The sequence below is a fragment of the Cornus florida genome, unplaced genomic scaffold, assembly GCF_030987335.1.
Source record: "Cornus florida cultivar Cherokee Brave unplaced genomic scaffold, ASM3098733v1 CherokeeBrave_3.0.0_Hap2_Chr01, whole genome shotgun sequence".
Lineage (NCBI taxonomy): Eukaryota > Viridiplantae > Streptophyta > Magnoliopsida > Cornales > Cornaceae > Cornus > Cornus florida.
The window spans coordinates 119,099,509-119,107,484 of record NW_026775571.1 but is presented as its reverse complement, the minus strand read 5'-3'; positions in this window follow the sequence as shown (position 1 = coordinate 119,107,484).

The following is a 7,976-nucleotide window of genomic DNA, read 5'->3' as shown; positions in this document are numbered from 1 at the left end:
AAATGTTTTTCTGAAAGTTCTGTAGAAATTGTTTAGAAGTCCGTTTTCAACTCATAATACTTCAGTTAGATTAAAATAAGAATGGAAAAAAAAAATTCATAATTTACAAATGTATTATTTTCCTTTGGGCTGCTTTGGACTCTAGCCCGAACAAAGAATAGCACAAGTCCTGATCTCAAATCATAAACCCAAAATTGTTTTATAAGCAGGTTTGGTGTTTTCTTTTATATAATTTGCTGGTTTGGATATTTGCTTAGAAGTACATAAATTTGATAATTGGAAATAATTTAATTTATTTTATTTAAAACACATGGGAAATTGGAGGTTGAAAAGCCCAGAGATGGGCCTTGAAAACAAATGCAAAAAAGCTGTTACAATATTTACTCAGCTGATTGTGTCATAATATTGATTGAATAAAAACAAGGGTTTATAGATGTTGGACATCATATATATTGGATTTATATTGTCCTGAGTTTTCAATGTTCTACCCACCATACCTGGAACTGAGTTACATTTATTATCCATCTTTATGCATATCAATCACACTAAAATCTTATATTTGCTTTGAAGTATTATAATGGTGAATCATATCACATTTATAACAATAGGCCCCAGAAATCAATAATAATAATAATAGCCTTGGCCTCCTCCCTCAGCCACTCAACATAACCTAGATTCATCCACAAACTACTGTTTCTGAATCTCAGTTATTGTAGTTCAGTGAATTCTCATTCTTTTCTTACCAACAGGTTTTATTACAATTCTTTGGTGTGTGATGAAAAGGAAGATTCATCAGAAACTACTGTTTCTGAATCTCAGTTATTGTAGTTGCTTGTCTTCTTACCAGCAAGTTTTATTACAATTCTTTGATGTGTGATGAAAAGGAAGATTCATCAGAAACTATTGTTTCTGAATCTCAGTTATTTTAGTTGCTTGTCTTCTTACCAGCAAGTTTTATTACAATTCTTTACTGTGTGATGAAAAGGAAAATTCAATTTAACCTCTCTGCAAACTAGTTTTTGCAGTAACTAGTTTTTTAACAATGGTTCCAATGTTGCCAACTTCAAACTTATCCTTAATTAGGTGCTGTTTGACAGTAAATAACTGGAGTCACTGGACAGGTTTAAAAGCCAAAAATAATTGTTTTTCCATTCAACAATTCAGTTTATGTAACAAATTCACACAAGAAATTTTTTCTAAAAAAAAATTGTATTGTTAATTTAGAGTAGGAAAATTAGATACTTGACATTTTGAAGTGCTGCTGAGAGAAGAGGAGATGTCACAGGTGCTATAAGTGGTTGATTTTATCTTCAAGAACCTCTACGCGGCTGCTTTTCTATGAAAGGTTGTTGATTAAGTAAAATTTTAAGCACCCAGTATCATATTTGCCCCACCATAAAAATTTATAGAATCACCTCATCTGCTATAACTTCCACATTTGGTGCTTATGTTATGCTTGTCCCACTATAGCTCTACTTAAGTTGTTCTGTTTTCATTTTCAGAGCTTTCAATTAGTAGTTGTGATTATCAATCCTGCCCTCTATACGTATTGACACGTTTAGCTGAAATTGAAAAGAGGGTAACAGGCTAAAAATAACAGCCTAAGTGATGGTTTTGGGGTTCTTTAGGCTTTAAAATGGGAAGGAACTGTAAAATTGAAACCACAAGAAAAATGATTAGCAGAAGTGCAGCGACACTATAACATAATTTTAGATTTATCAAAATGCCCCATGATTGTGTTTGAGAATTGGGAGATTGAGTGCCTTTTCTGGATTTCAAAAGGTGAACGACTGAATAGAGCTGCAATGTGATGAATTGTTCTCCCAAGCATACATTACATTACGAGAACACATATACTTTGGCGATTGGGGCTGTTTCAAGGTGGTGTGGTTCAGTTAGGGATAGTCAGATTATTATGTTCTGTTTTCTAATGGAGATTAGAGTAATGAAGAAGCTTTTAATTGATTATGTGAAGATGGTTATATGCAGGTGTTCTGATTCTTGTTTTTCTGAACATTTTATTCAATTGGCTTGTAAGTTTGTGTTTGGATCCTCTGAAACTTGCTATCATGCTATTAACAAAGCAAGTGGTTAATCACATTTTCTTGCCATTTTAATTTACTAATTTCAAGTACTGTAGCCCACTATATGAAGATCCTTTCACCGGATCATTTCGCTAAAACCATCACAATTGTTATTCCTCTCTAAAAATTTTGGGATTCTTACCATTACAAGTTGCTAACTGATTCAGCTCTTCCACCTCAAAGTACTGCTTAATTCCGAAAACAAAATACCTAACTCACTTTTTCTCTTTATAAATTTTTCTTCTTGGATATAGCTCTGATCTCTTTAAATTATGACAAAATTCTATTAATCTAACCTTTTTCAGTTCTCCAAAGTACAGGATGAATAACTTTGTAGGCTGAGAGCACTCACTTGAATCTTCTACCAAAATATAATTTAAACCCCAAAATTAATAATGTGATTAGAAAAATTAACTTTAACGTAAGGAAATGTGACAACCTGGATTTTTTTTAAGGTTTTAATTTTATTTATTTCATGACTTTTAATTTGTTAAGATTGATTATTTAATTTTGATTTGGAGATTTATTCAATTGGAGATTTAATTATTTATGATTTAGTTTGTTGCATATAATATATATATATATATAGGTGCACTAAGTATTCTGTGATACCCCTCGATTCTTGAGCCACGGGTGATCAAGTCCGAGTACAGATCCGAGGGATACCAAACAATCAATATGTAAATAAGCAAGAATAAAAAAAGCTGAATTAAGAATAAAATAATAATGCGCTGAAAGAAAACTAAAATGAAAATCCTCGAACCTTAAATAATAAATTAATATAATTTAAATCCGTACAACTCGGGAATCCACCTAGTGGACCCCTAATTCCAAAACTTTAAATAAATATACAGAATTAAAATCCAAAACCAAAATAGAAAGAAAATCCTATGTAACCGGAAGAGTGAGTGTCTGTATCTGCATCAACACGATCAAACTCTAAGCCTGGTACTGACGAATACCTGAAAAATAGAAGTGGGTCAAGCCCACATGCAAGTTCCAATCTACTACAATCCGTACATAAACCTAATACGCAGATACATCCTTAATAGCTCGGCAATATCTACAATAGTCCATATATATATATACACACTATATGATGCTCACTAGCCTATAACATAGTTCAGCCTAGGTAGAAGGTGACATATAAAACACACTTTTCAGCGGCCAAGTACCTAAACCTACCAGGGAACATTAGCTATATCTAGTTACTCAACCTTTGTAATATACGCACCCTAACCGTGATTAGGAAACTTAAGTTCGTATCACGGTACCATAAATATATATATATATAAATTCCTTCCGAATGCAGAAAGATAAAACAAACATCCGTTATGTCGTTCAACTGTTTTAGTTGACAGGACATGTATCCATGTAGGAGTTAACTATTTTAGTTAATCCATTCCGTATGTATGAAGGGGTAGGACTTAACTTTTTGATCTAATCCATCCCTGATATGTCACCGTCCCATACCGGTACATATAATGCAAATGATCCACAAGTGATGCACATTCATTAGAACATCAAGTATATCCATGAACCAGCATAATAGAAAACAGGTGTTATTAAGATCCTATTATGCATCCAGTATATGATTATAATCATAAAACTCCTATTAAATTGTTATAGTACTTTTAAACAATTTAAATTATCCACATTCATCCAATTGACAAAACAGAAACTAAATCAGTTCATCAATTAATAACCATACCAGTGTATAATGATTATCAGACTTATGAACTGAGCACAATATACCATTCAACCCAAACCATATCCTCATACTAGTTCATTTAAATCATTAAAACAAAGACTAGTAATGTAAACCTCCTTAACCCCCTGACGGCATAAAAATTTATGTTTGCATCATATGACGTCCTTTTAATCCTCCAACTTAAAACATGTGCTTGATATAGTATAACACAGAGAAGTCCAACTGTACCTCATATATGTCCCCAATGGTACAATATACTAACCCATTTAACTGGTGAAAACTACCCAGTAGTTAGAACTTCATCCACTCCTTGCAGCATGCAACTATATATATTTAAAATTACATGTCAACCACAACCACAACCCAACCAACCCTCTTTAGACTCATATATATCCTAGATATCATTGCTATAAAATCCCAACAATATCCGTTATATCAGTTCATTGAATTTGCGGAAACAACTAGCCTTTCCGTTTCCCTTCCTTTCTTTCGGACAGCATACACATTACTAATGTTTATGTTCATGATGCCCTTAGAATTAAACCCTAGCATAAACCAACTATTTAAAGGTTCCAATACGTAAATTTTTAAGTATTTAGAACCCCCTTTATTTTTCAGAAACTCTGTTTAAGGCCCCAAGGTCAAAATAAATACCGAAAATACCCCTGAAGGGGTATCTGTTCAAGGGAGCCGGCTCCCCCCCCATGGGAGCCGGCTCTTTATCTTCCAGAGCCGGCTCTCCCTCATGGAGAGTTGGCTTTACTTTAATGGGAGCCGGCTCCCTCACTTAGGGAGCCGGCTCTCTCCCCCTGAGAGCCGTCTCTGCTCCATGCGTCTTCTCTACTTCGTCCAGTTGCCTTCTGCACTTCCGGCGAAGCTTCCAGTCCCTGTCCCAACACTTTTAACATCCTTAGGGTCTAATTTAAATCTAAACAGTCCTAGAAACTCCTCACATTCCATTAGGAATTAAATTATAGAAGTTCAATACATAACCAAACAGTTTATGCGTGAACCGATTTCAGTTATTTAAAACTGGCAAAATTCCAAGGCTCTGTCCGAATTGTTTTTAAACTTCTTAGGGTCTACTTTAAATCCAAACAGTCCTAGAAACTCTTTAAAACCCTTATGAATTGATTAACAAAAACTTAGCACACTCGGAACAGTTTTAAGACCAAACCAGTTACAGTTTAAACAAAGGCAAACAACGGATTACAGTTTGATTTTATTATGCATGACACATCCATTTTTAATGTTTAATTAACGTCCTAGAGTCTATTTAGAATGCACAGAACACAAGTTTACAGGAAAGAGATAAACTGAAACTTGCCTTGAGATTTCGGTGTAAAACCTTAAGCGTCGTCTCTAAGTTTAAGTTTTAGGATTCTCCAAGTCTGTTTCCCCTATGCTATGCTCACAGTTCCATCCAGAAGCAACCCCTCTGTTCTTCCTCCGGTCTTCCTCCTTTAGCCTCCCAGATTATATTCCGAAACTCTCTCTGTTATCCTCTAAAAATACTATTTCGTGAATAGGGTTTTTTTTTCTAACAGCCGTAAAAGAACACACATATATATAGCCGTCTATAACACCCTCACCCTATTTCCAATCCTAACATATGACGGCTAAAACTCACAAAAGAAAACCCTAAATTTACACTCTATATAAAACCAAAAACAAAATTAAATTAAACAAATAAATAATAATTAAGCAATTTAAATTAAATACACACAACTAATAATTAAGCAAGTGGGCAAATACACATAAAATAAAGTTCCCAAATAAAACAATCAATTTAAACACCTAAGTCATATAATCAAATAAAAAAATAAAATAAAAACCAAAATGCAAAATTAAATTCCCATTTTGTCCTTTTGAAAACTAGGGGTATTACATATTCTGCCAGCCGAATTGATGGGAGAAGAAAAAAATATGGAAATGAAATGGTTGTTGCGGGCCCCACCAAGAGAAATGGGTTTTGATTTGTTGTATATAAATGATGTCAATTGAGAGAAGGAATAGGAGAGCAGCCGTAATTGGAGTAGAAAATGATATGGAAATTGTGAAGTATTTGGCGGGGCCTACTGGGGATTGTTTTGCCATTAAGCGGGTTGACTGATTGTGGTCACGAAGTGTATACATGATATATATATATATATATATATATATATATATATATATATAGGAAGCAAAAATGGTGTGGCTGTCGAATTTTTGTGGAGAAAAGAAAAAAAAGAAAAAAAGAAAAGGAAGGAAAGTTTGTTGTGGGTCCTACTAAGATATTGTGTTGCCAAAGTTCATTGGATTTGGGTTGTTCACGTGGTTGATTGAGTGTTGTTTGTTGGATAATGATGGGAAAAACTAAAATGAAATGACAAGGGGGAGCAAGTCGGCTGAATGAGGAAAAGAAAAGTTAAAGGAAAAGAAAGTGGCGGGGTCCACTAGAGATATTTTGATTTTTGAATTGGCATTTGCATGGTGTCGGTGCAATTGCCTATTTAATGGTGTTTTGTGACTTAGACAGAAGAGAAAAAATTAGAGAAATAAAGAGGAGAGCAGTTTGAGAGAGAGACAGAGAGCCAAGAGTTTGAGTACTGAGGGAGAAGCCAAGAGTTGTAGAGGCTGAGACTTGGTGAACAAGTGAAAAAATTCTTTTTCAAGGTAGGGGTCTCTAATCCATAATTTTTTTGACTTTTGTGAGTTTTCTTATAAAAGTTGTTAATTTGTTTACTAAATTATGAGTATTGTTTATGGTTGTAGACATTTTATGTATAATGAGTATGACAAGGTATATAATGTGTTAAAAGTGATAGAAATTGCTTGTATTATTTATTGATTTTGATTATGTGCACTTGAATTCTTGAATGTCAAATACTATGTTGTCAAAATAGTTAATTGAGAGTTTATTAATTTAATTTTCCCAAAAGCATGCAAATGAGATATAGATGAATTGTTTGGAATTGTGAACTTGACATGGTATGTGGTATGGGGATCAAAGCATGAAGCATTCATTCATTGCACTGGACAAGAAAGGAAAATTTTGTTTTGAAATGAAATGAAATAATTTTGGAAAAATTGTTTTAGAAAGTATTTATGAAAACCGGACGCCTAGGAGGCGCCTAGTGGTCTGTGGTGTTAGTGTAGTCTAGAGAGGATTAGGGATTGAGTTAACTAGGCTAGATGCGACGCCTTGGAGGTGCCTTATGGTCGTGGATAGTTAGCCAATCCCCTTTTCGTGACTCCTTGGAGGTGCCTTGGGTCGGATTACACTAACGGTTTGGAAGTTGAAACGGTATTGTTTCAGAAACGGAGAGTGACATTGCATGATATGGCACATCATTGGCATACTTGGTGCATTTTGTAGTTGGTTGATATATGTATGTTTGTTGATAATACAGTGGTTTTACTCGACTCCCGAGATATGATCCCATTCTCATGCTTTCTATTCTCTATGTGGATTCACGAGGTCATAAGAGGTGTGTCTTAGGCACCTCCTACTGAGTGTTTAGCTCACCCCATGATCGGTTGGTCAATTAAACATCAACCTTCGCAATAGCACGAATCATTGTAAAATAGGGCTATTGGTCGGGTAAGTCGAACCACTGGGACTGCGCTAATCTATGGCAACCTAAGTGTCTAGAGTCATTTTAGAGTGATAAGGGGTGTTCATAGAGGGTTTGTTTTGTTTGTCACTAAATTACAAATTCAGAATGCATAAAACAATAAATTGAAGGAGATTAAAAGAGAAGATTTAGAGAAGGAAGTCTAGGGAAGTGAGTCCACTCCAAACCTCTACACAAGCTAATTATATGATTAATTTGGGGAATTAATGTAGAAATGACCTTGATATATAATAATACATGACTACTATAATATCTTCAAGAAATTCAATTAATTAAAGAGTAAGAACAACCTATCAAAGCTTCACATGGTTGAGTTACCTAAACTAAGATGCAACCCTAGACATGCTCACTAAGCTAGAGATTGTCAAACAATTAATCAATTGGTGGAAGCACATGATATCAAGTCACAAGATTAACTCATCAAAAAAAATTCTTAAGCTATGGATTAACAAGCTACTCAAAACCATGCCATTAAAACCGTTCCATAATCTTAGTTCCATTGTCACTATGAAACTATAAGCCATACAACTATGAGATTAAATAATCTAAGACAAGAGTATGTAA